Here is a 14,554-nt window from a genome sequence, read left to right on the forward strand (position 1 = left end):
ATACCAAACCTATACAAAGTTCTGACAAAAACTTTTCCTTCTCAAAGTCTGGGAAATCTTCCTTCCACATCCATTTTCCAAGAAGAAGGCTTTAAAAGGGCGAGTGACCTGCAGAATCTCCATAGCGCATACACATACTGTTACTAGAAAAGAGGACAGAAATTCCTAAATCAACAGTTGCTTGAAACATTTTTAGCAGAGCCTCATTCCAGGCCAGCCAGTGAGAATTTAGCAGGAAAAGACTTTCTGTGACTCAGAAGCTGCCTTCCCTTATAAAGTCAAGGTTCTCTGGAGTGGTATTTTGACTTCTTTTGGAGGAGGGGTTGCCTGCATCTGAAGAAGCCAGAATTTTTTGTTCCTCTCTACCAAAAAAGTACTCCATCGACAAGTACATGCGCAAAATGCAGACCTTGCCTGCATTCTTTCAGGTCGGTGGAGTGCCTATGTTACCAGCACCCACAGCTGATTTTTGGATAAATTCTTGTTGTCATGGATTCAGGAAAACAAACATGTTTTCAGTTGTTCTATTATGAATGTTAAACCGAAGGTGACCAAAGACTGCAGGTAGATTTGCTGGGCTCCTGACCCCAAAAGAAATCACCTCTATTCCATAACCTTGCTGCAAAATAAGAAAGTTCATTAAATGGGTAGATGTGACCACACAAAACATGATTCAATATTGTGGTTAGTCAGATATTCTGGATAAATGAGTTGCTAAATCTAACATATCTGAGTTATCAGTTTTCAAAGACTTAAATACAAATTTAATAGCCAACATACAAGTTAAATACACATAATTATACATACAAAACTATCAAATTGAATACTTTACTTCTGAAGAAATGTCAGGACCATGACACACCTTAAGGTCCAACTGGAGAGTCTCAATTATTGTCATATGTTACAGCAAAAAAGCAGCTGTTATCTGGACACTACAGTTGTTTTAAATTCTAAATAATATATAAGCCTGTAGTACGATGATCATATCAACAAAATCCTGTGATATCACTCATTTTAAAAGCTCACATTTATATTTATCCCAAGTAGTGTCCCAAGGTTGGGGGGTGGGAGAAGAGAACCTTGTAAACCATTTTCCTACTTTTAATTTAGTGCTAGTTAAAATGGGTTCAGATGTGTGAACTTTCATTGCTTCTGGGCTGGCTGAAGTAAGTCACAGTGACTCAGCCTGTTTTTATTTTATTGGCCTTTACAAGATACAGCTTACAGTATGAAAATTATGAAACAATATGGTCTACATTATAAATTTATCTTTGGAAGTTTAAGAAACGTGTTCTTATGCTTATTTTTGTTTGTGTTTGAAGGGTGCCAGAGTGTGCTACATTTAGCAATTTGGGTTTAGACAACGTGGATTGTGATAAAATGCATGTAAGAATGCAACGATGCTGAGGAATACAGTATTGAAAGTCACCAGAAATCAGGATTACACTGTGTTCTCTCATCCGTCCTCATGACAACGTGATGAAGTAGATGCTGTGTCATTCCTGTTTCACAGGTGAGAAAACTAAGGAGCTGAGATGCTCGATGATTTGCCCCATGACTCAAATAAGTTGTTGGAAAACTGGCATTTGAATCCAACCCAAGTCCAAAGCCAATAGGTTTGCTCCTACTTTTTGATGCCTTCCATCATAGAGAATAAGAGTCTTGGCCTGTTCCAACTATCTCAAATTCCAATCAGGTTTTAAAGAAGTGGGAGCTCCTCAGTATGAAATTACCCTATAGGGTCTCAATTTTGTTGGAAAAGGAAGTGAATGCCTTGAATTCCAAGTTGCAGCTTTTAGAATTCTTGAAGCATCCAAAGATAGCTCACAGGGCCCTTCCTGTTCACTTTCTTTTCTGGGGGTGAAAGTATGTCTGATGCTAAAATGAGTGTTGCGTAAACTCCCAGGCCAATCTTGGCACACAGCCTGCCATTTCTCAGCATCATTCAGGCCACATTACTCTTTATGGGATCTTCTCACTCGAGCCTGAGGATCTTCTAATGGAACCCTAAGTTCCTGGCGCTTCCCACATCACTCTGGACAACGAGCATTTAAGCATCTACTGACACCTGATACTCACCTGAATTAATCCGAACTTAGATGACAACTGATGATATGTTCCATTGATTGCCACTTTATAGTTTTCAAAACACTTGAGCAGTATGTGTCTTTCTATAAGTTCTAAAAGCTCAGGAACCCTGCGAAGTGGTTGAACAGGTGTCATTGTCATTTTACAAATGAGGAAACTGCGGATGCAAGTCACACACACAGCCATTCAGTGATAAGGTCTGGCTCCTGGGGCAGAACTTCAGCCACTGTATCTCAGTCACCTTTTCCTTTTATGAAAACTATCAATCTCTTTGGCCTATTACCTCATTGATGCTATCAGGAGACTTTATACTACATATTTATATTTTCAAATTTAATATTTCAATCATAGATTGGTAGCGGTAAAAAGAATATTGAGATATATAGGCCCACACACTTCTGGTTATGGATGACAAAAGCAACATGAGAGGATTTAGTGAACTGTTCAAAGCCATACAATCAGTGGCAGAGCCTAACACAGAACACAGGCCTCCTGTCTTGCCTTCCCTGTCTGTATATCTTGCTATCCACTCTGCTCTCTGAGGGCACGTGCTGGGACCATAATCTAACGAGAGATGATAATGATAATGATGAACTGACTCTCAGTATTTTTCTGCACTTTTGAGACTTCTCTGTAAGAGTATGCCCCCTACTCTCTGTTCCAGTGCTTCTGGGTGGCTCTTGTTTAAATGCACATCTCAGGCCCCACACCAGAGAATCTGGCTCAAGTGAGCCCAAGGAATGTACAGTTTGACAAACTGCCCAAGTGATTCCAATGACTGTGATTCTATGAGTTTAGGTCATGCTTTAAGAACTTTGCTCTAACTCTGTTTTCAAGGACTAGGGTGGGAAAAACATTGGTTAATTACATTTCAGGAGTGCTTTACAGTTTTGTAAGGCTGTCCCAGAGACCTGCCATAGTGGTGATCAGAAATTAGTTAGCAGCAAATCAGCCCAAACCAGTGGTATATCACAAAACAGAGACTCGTGCAATGGTCTGTGGCTCCTTTACTAAGGAGCTCCTTAGCTCAGCAATCCCCGGGAAAATCTGCCCTTTGTGGAAGTGCAAAGAGAAGCATGCTGGCCACACTTGGCTGCTTTGCCCAATGACCTGATCTCCCAAGGTGTGATCCAGCCTGCCTGGCGGAGGGCTCTGTACGTGCACTGGCTTTTGGCAGTTGATATATATTTATATACTTAATGTGCTTGACCTCCTAAGGCTGGGACACTGGTCAGCCACACTCTGTTTAAGGAAAAGAGAACAAAGCTGTCATGTTGTAATAATCCTGAAATGTGCTGAAGAAAGCCTAGAGCCAGAGAACTTCCTTATCGTATGCATCTTATCTGTTCTTTTCTTAAAATAAATTAGAAAAACTTTCTGAAAATAACAATGTCTGAGATGGTCATTGCAGCTCTTTTAAGGTTGGGGGAAATAGGAAGTTGCTTAACTGCATTCCTGAGTTCCTGCTCTGTGTAGAAGGCCAGTGTGCCCTGAGGAAATAACCAATGGCACTGGCTGCTTCCAAGTTTGTGACCTAAGGTTGAGTGTAGGGCAAACGTGGGAAAATATAAGAGCTTACAATGAGGGAATGTGCTGAGTGAATCACTGGAGTGACGAGAGCATTCTCCATGTGGAAAAATTAACCTAAGAACTTTCATTTGAGCAGGTTTTTAAAATGAGGCAGGAACACGATTTAACAGAATAAGAAGTAGGAAGGTATCTCAGGTTCTGGAAATGGACTGCCTGAGGGCTTAGAGGCTGGACTGTATGGATTTGTGTGCTGCAGGGGAAAAGGGAAACTGAGGACATTAAAAATGTTTGTGAAGCTTGGAGTGAAAATTGCGAGGGGGAAGCAAATGGGAGTGGTGAAAGGGAGCCCCCTTTGAATGTCCTTGTTCTCCTAATAGTTGAATTCTTGTAGCTACACAGAGGGAAAGAGGCCAGTCTGTACAAAATACACAGATACTATATGCAAAATACATAGATGCATAGTCTAGACTTAAGTGGGGCCTATTAGGAAAAAGAGAAATCAGAAATGAGATGGCAGAGTAAGAAAGAGGATTTTAATCTATCTAGAAGATCATTAGAGACTGTAGCATTGTAATAAAATATAGACATGCAGAAAAGAGGGATCTTTAAGAAAATCTGCAGGAACGTATGGCTAAATGTGTATTGTACTTCCTGGTTCTTTACAAGCCACAAAAGCATGTCAGTCTGGTTACTCCAGAACCTACTTCTGTTTTGACCAAAAATGGTAATACCCAAGCTTGCCCACTCATCTTCTTTGCCAGCCTTTGATAAGAATGACACTGGGCTGCAGACAAAAATCAAACCCATCCTCAAAGGACAGAGATTTGCCAACACTAGAGTGATCCAAAAGAATTTGCTACTGATTTGGTCCATAAATCCAGATGATCTGAGCAATGGTGGGCGTTGTTGAAGTAGTGTAACTTCCCAAGGTGACTTCCAGGAGAGGGGCAAAAATTACTTGGCTATTTAAACTCAGATGAGTATTAAAAAAATAGAAATTCTCATTCGTTTCCACCATTCCTCTCCTAGTAAATCAGACTTGCTGTTTAATCCCTTACTTCTGAAGGGTAAGAAGCTATTTCAATCATCTTATTATCCATGTAATAAGGACTATACTTGGGGACATTCCAGGCACTAAATTTAAGTTCTGTTCTTCCCCTGTCTATCTTTGGAATTAAATTCAGACTACCTAAGGCATTTTTGATATTTGCTCCAAATCCTGTGCTCCTCAAAATCTGCCCAGAGTATTGACACCTGGAAATTTCCCCAGATTTCCTTATGTAATTCATTCCACATCATGGTAATCACTTGCTGGTTAGATGGTCATTTTTCCTTATTTTAGACACTGAAATAGTGTGTGACACTTTTGTGTTCACACACTTAGTATATACACCTTCTGTGATATCATCAAACACACTGACCTGAGATATTTTGTTACCACTTCCTTCCATCTACAAATGAAAGTTGTAGAACCACATCTAAAAAACTGATAACAAAGCAGGCAGGAGGATGCATACCTGAAATATTGTTAATTGAGACTGCCCTCTTCGCTGAATTTGTTGCCCTTTTACCCCTTAATTCTGTTATATCACGTAACGCATTTTTGAAAACTAAGCCTTGATAGCATTTCATACTTCTGCTCCCTCTCTTTTAAAATTAATGATCCATTGAAATGCTGTAGGGTGGAGCGCCAGGGAGCACTGGAATTGTGATTGAATCAGTCATATCATCATTTGTACATCAGAGTTTACAAACTGAAGGCCCATGGAAAAGACTGATTTAGCCTCTTTCATTGCTTTTTTTTTTTAGCGTGTCTTAATCGCCAACAATGAGAGGATTACACATAAAAATCACAATGGCTGCCTTCTCTTAAAAAGCGGAAAATCTAGCAACACTAAACAAGTGTGTCAACGATGAATAGGCACATTGGCGGCTGACTCCTTTATGGGGTACCGAGGTCCCCTGCTCATTGGAGGTATCACTCTGCCTTTTCAGTCATTTCTGCATTTGGATAAGCGAAACTTGCCCTACATTTTGGGACATAGATGAGCAATGCACAGCAAAAATATCATATATAGGTTGTGCACACTTCAAGAAATTAAGAATTAGAAAGGTCAATCAATGCAATAATAATAATCCTGTTGTTTATATTTTCTGGAGCAACATCAGCAAACCATAGTCTTAAGGCTTCTGATTTTCATTGAATGATAATGCCTAATACTTTCTCATCGTGATTGAGTAAACACTGTTTCAAGATAAACACGAGGGGAAGATCACATAGAATGTCAGAACTGGAAGAAAACTGAGAAGTGCAAGAGCTCAAACTTCCATTTCAGAAATAAGTTGTGGAGATCCAGAGATGTAAAGATCTTGTCCCAAGTCACATTAGCTTCTTGTTGCCAGAGTCAGGACGGTGGGATTCCCATGCCAGGGGTCTTTCTGTTACTCTGCGGCTATTCTCTGCTTGCCTGTACTACATTTTCCTCTGATGTGTGTAAATCAGCCAGGTTGGGAAAAGCATAACACTGTTATAGCTGTATATTGCATATTTGTAACAGTTGATATTGATCTTTCTCATATTTTGGGGACTAGAGATGGGCAGTAACACTCATCAAAGACACTCAGTACAGTGTCATTCATACTCTATTAAAAGATTGGACAGTCAAACAGTTAAAAGGTACTTAAAGATCTCTTCAAACTTTGCACATAGTACAAGAATCCATTCTGTAACAGTCCTGAAACCATCTTGCTTCCAATTAATTAATTCAACAGACAAGGCGTGCTCTACCCTATAAGGTAAGTCGTCCTCTGTGTTATTGGGTTGGTAGAAACTTTCACCTGAGTTTCTAGGTGAAGGTAAGTGAAAACTGTTTCCTTGTAGACGTAACCCATGGGTGCAGGTATACTTTCACAAGGACCATGAAGACGCCAGCTCTCCTCCTCCACGTCACTCCAGTGCGTCAGGCAGCCCTCACGTCTCCCTCAGGTCCTGACTTCTGACTAAGCCTTCTCAGTTACTCAGAGCCATTTCTCTATGTGGCCAGGCTTCTGGGCCTCTCACAATCCTCATCACCTGATCATTTCCTTGATTATTAAAATGGAACACTTTGCTGATCAATGCCTTGCGAAACAAATAGGTTAAGTCTCCAACTGCAGCTTTGCTAAGCCAAACAGAGATCCACATTGCGGAGACTTTCTGTGGCTTATAAACAGCAATAACAAGACACTTCCCCCTTGGTGAGATGACTTTGTTAATAGTTCAAGGCTTCCATTAGTAACAAATGAATTTCTGAATTATCTTTTACCCCATAAAATCTCTCAACAGTTCATGCGCCAGAACCCTCCCTGCTGATTTCATCTTCAACTTGCCTTTCCTATATTGTTTCTCTGAAGTCGGTGACTTTGATAAGCTTCCATCCTTTTTCCACCTTCCTGAGCGGGAACTTGGTTGCTTCTCTCCTGTTGTGTGAGGTACATCCTTCTGATAGCTTTGGGAATGTCCTGTTTCTCTAAGAACACAGCTGGCCTAATCCTTTGCTTTAATCTCAGGTCCAAAGTCATACAGACCTGAGTTTGAATTCCAACCCCATTACTCAGAAATGGTATGACCTTGGGTAAGTTACTTAAACTCAGCTTCCGTTTCCTGGTTTAAAGAATGGATATATTAAGAGTACAGTTGATACCTGATCCATGCTAACTGGGTAATGAATGTTTGTTGTTGCTGTTAATAATGCTATTGTAGCTCTGAACTTCCTATACTGCTCATAAGCAATGTGATCCTCTTCACACAGCCTTGTTTATCCCAGGATAAGTTGCTCCACCACAACACCGTTTCTCTAATTGAAACAGCTGATATTTTGTCTTCTTTAGCTCACTCCTCAATGGTGTCTATGACTCCAGTCCGAAGCACTATATATATCCTCCTTGGTATGGCTTTTTTCTCCTCCAACATGCTGGGTTCCAATTCCAAAACACTGGTGGTAATATTAACAATTCTATATTTATTCACTGTTTTGTGTCTAGAGGATTCACAACTTGGTTTCTAGACTAAATAAGTGACTATCAGTTAGTCTCCACAGAAGTCCAGCAAATCCACCCATTCACCACGTCATCCACACTTAGAGAGTCAGAGAGTCATCGAGTTGATGGATGGAACCCAACTGGGGTTTCAAGTTGGAAAGAACCCCAGGACATCACGTGATTCTACCCTTTCAGCCCAGTGATTCCCAAATTCCAGTATGTATAAGAATCATTGAGGATCCTATCAAAAATAGATTCCATTCCTGATAATTTATGTGGATACATTGCCCTCAAGGAGGTGGAGTGTAACTCCCCATTCTTTAAGTGTAGACCTTGAATGGTGACTTCCAAAGAGTATAGTATGGAAGGGGGTGGGAGAAGAGTAACTTTACCATAGAGAAAGCTGTAAACCTCAGTCAGGTGATTAAGATTAACATCAATTGTGATAAGTCCTCTTGATAACATGTACACTTGATATGCAGTGATGAGAATGGCACTTTACCTCTGAGCTGTTCCTCCTCAAAACATATAACCTCAGTCTAATCATGAGAAAATCATTAGAAAATTCCCAATGATACCTGACCAGTACTCTTCAAAACTGTCAAGGTCATTAAAAATAAGGAAAGTCTAAGAAACCATCACAGCCAAGAGGAACCTAAGGAGACACGACAACTAAACGTAATGTGGTATTCTGGGTAGGATCCTGGAACAAAAAAGGGACATTAGGTAAAACTAAGGAAATCTGAATAAAGTATGCACTTCAGTTAATAAGGAAGTATCACTATTGGTTCAGTAATTGTGACAAATGTACCATGCTAATGTAAGATGTTAATAATAGAGGAAACTGGGTGTGGGGTATCAGGAACTATGTACTATCTTCATAAGTTTTCTGTAAACCTAAATCTATTCTGAAATGAAAAGTTTATTTTAAAAAATTTATTCAAAGATCTTCCCCAGGATTTTTATTTAGGAGGTGTGTTTGGGTGGGAGGGGGTTCAGCTTTGTGTATTATTAACACACAGTCTTGTTGATGCTGATATAATCAACCCAGATCATGCTTTGAGAACCCTGGTCTACTCTGAAGGTTCTCATCCTTGGCTGCACTTTGGATGTCTGTGCCCCATCCCAGATGCTCTGATTTAATTGATCTGGAGTGTGGCCTGGGCATTGGGATTTTTTTAAAGCCCCTTAGCTGATTTTATATGTAGTCAACTTTAAAAATAACCTCTGTTCCTGTGATGTCCAATATAGTGGCTACTAGCCACATATGGCATTTAAATTTAATTAAAATTAAATAAAATGAAAAATTCAATTCCTACCCACATTTCAGTGATCAATAGTCACATGTGGCTAGTGGCTACTGTACTGAATAGTGCAGATATTGAACATTTCCATCATTGTAGAAAGTTCTGTTGGACAGTGCTGATCCATATAATTGGTGTGAAGGGGACATTTGTGGTCTTCTCCAGGGGCCTCTGAGAGGAAGAATGCCTAAAGAGTCCCTGTGAGTAATACGTAGGACAGGCCACTCTTATCATTGGTGAAAATCAGGATAACCAACTTGTCCTGGTTTGCCCAAGACTATCTCAAGCACTAACAGTCCCACATCCTGAGAAATCTCTCAGTTATGGGCAAACCATGATAGTCACCCTAGAGATCCAAGGCTTTAGGGAAGAAGAGCTTTAACTAGTAGGAGGCTGGGAGATTCGAGTCTAGTCAGGGAAGGAGGGAGGAGCTGATGCTAGGGATGTTTTCGCTCACTTGAGCCAGCTGGTGCCTGAATTGTCCTGTGTGCCCAGGATTTCATGAGGCAGGGATGTTGAACAGTGAATTCACCTGCCTTTGCATGATGGTTAAACCCCTTGCTCCCTGCTCCCTTGGTAGATCCTGACACCCAGGCCCCTACCTAACTTCTGTGTATGTGCTTCAACTCAATCCCTGGTCAAACCAAGACGTGTCTGAGTCTGATTCTCTGCTCCACCGCTTACTAGCTATGACGCCTTTTGCAAGATATTTAGCTTATCTGAGCCTCTATTTCCTCACCTATAAAAGGGAATAACAGTATTGCTTATGGCTGCTGTGAAGATTAAATGAGCTCATGTATATAGAGAAAATAGCTCAAAGTACTATCTGATAAATATTAGTTGATGTTGTTATTATTTACCCTCTCCTCAGAATACCTTTGACCTTTATTGTTGAAAAATCACTTGCTAAGCATTTTCTGTGCTTGATTCAGTTCAGTTCAGGAAAAATTTACTGAATGTTCCAGGCTCTATGAATGCAAAGATGAAATCAATTTAGTCTTTGCCCTCAAACATGTTATAGTCTAGCCTGGAAGTTAGGTGTATTATTATGGAGCAATGTTGTGAGTCCTATGAGAGAGCTGAACATAGTGTGGTAGGGGCAAACAGAGAATGGGGTATGGAGGTGGGCAGGGAAGGCTTCCCCGGGGGTGGTGACACCTACCTGAGTTGAGGAGGATGAGTAGAGCATGCCAGAAGAAGAACTGGAGTGAGGGGCGAAGTTGGAAGGATAAATGGGGAAAGACTGTTCCAGGTAGAGGAACAGCATGAGCAAAGGTCCTAAACTGTAAGCTAGTCTGATTTGCTAGTGGAAAAGTCCATCATTCAGACTTTGCTGGATACCTACTACTTGGGGGGTGGGGGGTGGGGGGTGTAAGGCAGAAGAAGCAGGCAAAAACTAAGTGCCTTGACAAAGGGACGATAGCTGGCGTCTTTCTCCTCCGGGAATTTAACTCAGCTTTTAAAGCTCTCTGTTCTTCACTGTTAAATCTAATTTCCCAAGTTATCTTTTGGTGACAACGAGAATGCTAAAAATTGTTCTGCCTCCCCTATCTAACAGGGTGCTATTCTGCAATCCAACATGCATTGCGTCCTTTTACAAATAAAATAAAATAAAGCACTTGAAAGTCTTCTTTCAATCTAGAAATACTTTACGTATTCTAAACCCTCTGAAAAGTTTAAAGGCATAAACAAGCTTATTCTGCTTTCCCAGTTGGCCTTTATTGGATTATGGACAGACAGCTTTACAGTTTTTTGATCCCTTTCCTAAGATAGGACGCGGGCACTATCTCTTAAGTGTCTATTAAATGTTAGTAAGTATATCTAACATCAATGCCATTGGTTGAACAGGGCAGATATGATTTTTAAACTGAGAAACTGCTACAAATGCCTTGACGTGCAACAGGAAATACATTTGCGTGTGTGATGGGATGGACATATGTGGCATTCAGAATAATGGCCTCCTCAACCTATCCCTATCCTCATCCCCAAAACCTGTGAAAAGGAACTTTGCAGATGTGATTAAGTTAATGTTGTTAAAATGGGGAGATTATCCTGGATTATTCAGCAGGGCCCAGTGTAGTGACAGGGCCATTCTAAGAAGGAGGCAGAATGGTCAAGATCAAAAAGAGAGATTTGAAGATGCTGCACTGCTAGCTTTGAAGATGGGAAAAAGGGGCTGTAAGCCAAGGAATGCAGGTGGCCTCTAGAAAGTACAAAAGGTGAGGAAACAGATTCTCCCCCAGAGCTTGCAAAAGAAAGACAGCCACCTTGATGTCAGCCCAGTGAACCCTGTTTCAAGAACTGTAACATAATAAATTTTTGTTGTTTGAAACCAGTAAGTTTGTTGTAATTTGTTCAAGCAGCAACAGGAAACAGGGTGTCACATTCTGGTTAAGAGTTTACCTCTGAACTTTTATCTGAGAAAGTATCTCTCTCGCCTCTAGATCTAACTTCCTCTTACAGAACACTTGGTGATAATAACAGCTAACAATTACATAGTCGTCTCTCCACAGGGCTAGTCAGTGCTCTAGGCACTTCTCATTTGTTAACTCTTCACATCTCATTACCACCTTGTGATAAGGTATGATTATTAACTCTATTTTTTTTTTTTTTTTCTGAGGAAGATTAGCCCTGAGCTAACATCTGTTGCCAGTCTTCCTCCTTTTTTGCTTGAGGAAGATTAGCCCTGAGCTAACATCTGTGCCAATGTTCCTCCACTTTGCATGTGGGGTGTTGCCAAGGCATGGCTGATGAGTGGTGTAGGTCTGTGCCTGGGATCCAAACTTGCAAACCCAGGCCGCCTAAGTGGAGTATGCCAAGCTTAACCACTATGCCACTGAGCTGGGCCCTATTAACTCCATTTTTCACCTAAGAAAGCTAAAGCAGGGAGACGACACAGAACTGGGAAGTGGTAGATCTAGATCTTGAACTCTGACTTAAAATCCCTGCATATTGCTCCAAAATGTTTTGCCTTTATATAAAGTCAAGGTCTGAGGCCGGATTGTCACTGCATCCCTTCCTTATGTCGCATGTTGTTTCTCTCACATTTAGTGTGCCAAGGGTCTTCTCTTATGGGACATTCCTTTGAGCTTCTCAGATTTTGAAATAAATGGGAACACAATGAAAATAAACACCATCTACTGAGTATTAGCATATCTCCCAAATCCCTGCTCTTACACCCCCACGGGAGGCGTCAAATCAAATTTGCCATAAAGAATCCTGATTATGTTCAAGTAGAAAACAGAACAGAGCCTGGCAAATCCCTGCAGACGTGGTCAGAGTGGTCATCGTGCCACCATGGCCTTGATGAGTTTGTCTGCTTAGGCTGTCTTGGGAGAACTCAGCCTTTGGTTCTGAGAATTTCAGAACCTGGAGAATTCCAAGAAAGGGAGGTGGAAAGGATGGCTTGCTCTCACTGTGTCTTCTCAGATGAAATGAATTTTATGAGCTGAACAAAATAGCTAAGGAGTGTGATCAGTCTAGAGAAAACAATTCCTACAGCCCAAATTTTCAAGAGCAGAAGAAAATCATATTTCATACCAGAAATTCATATTATATGAATGTTTGCTTGTATTGACATGGCTTAATTTTTATTCAGCAAGGCACTGGGGATGAAGAATAATCAAGAAATTGTTAGGTAATTATTGAGCACTCACTGCTCACTCAGCTTTGGACTGGGCCCCAAAGAGGATTAAAATTATCCCGGGTCTCAAAGAATTTACAATAAATCATCACTGGATAATGTTACCAAGATGGTGTGTGATGTTTGCAGAACGACAGGTCTGGAGATGATTCTTGAATATGTGCTTAGACTTTGGAATTTATTTTATAGTTTTCCTGAACTGCAACCAAGTCATCAGGCACTATTGTTTTTCTAATTGCTCCATAACTCCTTGGATACGTGGCTGAGAGCCCTGGAAGATTTCCGGCCACTCAACTGGAGATTCTTCATACACACACGTACTCAGCCAGTGCTGCCTTCTCTCCCTGAAGAGACTTGGATGGGGCACAGGAGTATAAATCTCACCCAGACAATGAGGCCTTTTACTCACTAGTTCAGAAATTTGTTTTCAGTTACAGTTTCTCCCTGGTTAGTATCACAGATGAAACCAAGAAAGCAAGGAAGGAAGGAAGAAAGGAAGGAGGGAAGGGAGGAAGGAAGAAAGGAAAGAAGGAAGGAAGGAAAGAGGAAAGAAAGGAGGGAAGGAAGGAAGGAAGGAGGGGAGGAGGGAAGGAAGGAAGAAAGAAAAGAGGGAAGGAAGGAAAGAAAAAAAAAAACTTGTAAAAAACCCCTAAATCTTGAGTTATCTCCTTGGATGTCTGTCTATGTCATGAAAATTGATTGCTGTCAGAGCTGTGGATGCACACTACTATACTCAAGAAATAAAATGACATGAGTCATAAAGATGAGTATCAAAACTCTTCTTCTGGTGTTTAAAGGAATATTCACTTCATAAAGTCACCAAGGATGAGAAAGACCCTGCTTGAGACAGAGCGGGAGATGGGGGAATCCCACCTCTACTCAAATTGCCCTCCTGATCAGGAAAATAAGGACTTTTTGTTTCACATGATCCCTGCGATAAGCACCATTGAATTAATCCCCAAAGCCCAACTTTATGTTGTACTCTATCGTCTTCCTATTTGAACATTCAGAAAGTTGTATTTTCTGGGTGACAAAAACTAGACACAGTTGACAAAATTCCTGAAAAATATAGAGAAACCTGCTATCATTTAATATTAAGCTATTTAAAATGTTCTAATAATCAATAGCGCAACTTCTCAAAGACAAATCTAAGCGTATGTGTGTGTACACCATAAATTAAACCGATCGGATACAGTAACATGAGTGAACAGCTGGCCACAGTTGTAAAATAAAGCCATTCATTCATTCTCACAAGTCAGTCCAGAAATACTCATAGTATCCATCAAAAATATTTCTATCATGAATTTAGTTAGAACCTTGGCTTGGAGAATGGGAGCAAATAAACGTAAAACCACTGAAGCTATCCATTGACGCTTGGAAATGAATGCTTAAGGCCAGGTTTGTGTTCATTCACTACCTATCTTTGAGAAATGTCTGGGTCCCCTTGTCTCTCTATCACCTGTCAAACGAGTTAGCGGGGAGAGAGGAGGATGGGAAAGACTTCCCCTGAACACGCCCTTTTCTCTTTCAAACTGCTTCTGTGACAGAATGCCATATGGACTCTGATAAAAGGATGGTCCCTGATCATGCTGCTAAATTGCTCAGTGACCAATTAGTAGACATACCTAATGTACCAAAAGATTAAAGTGGTTATGGTAATGCTGACTTCCAAATTCCTCTGTGAAACATGAACCTGTCAACCCGGTCTCCACTGCAATTCCTATTTCCATTAACACTGCTCACAAACTTGATTTATAAACACAATATGACTAGGTAGAATCATTATTCCCTCTATATATTTATGGACAATTGAAACAATATCTTTCTTCATTGCAGGTGATCTTTGCAGGAGAATTTTTAAAAGTTCCTACTCCTCAGAAGCTACTCCTTTCTGAACTCGGTTCACTAGGAAATGCCCTGAAATGCCAGCATGACAGCAGGCTGGCATCTTCTGAGAAATGTGCAAACC

Source organism: Equus caballus, chromosome 1 (genome assembly GCF_041296265.1).
Source record: "Equus caballus isolate H_3958 breed thoroughbred chromosome 1, TB-T2T, whole genome shotgun sequence".
In the NCBI taxonomy this organism is placed as follows: domain Eukaryota; kingdom Metazoa; phylum Chordata; class Mammalia; order Perissodactyla; family Equidae; genus Equus; species Equus caballus.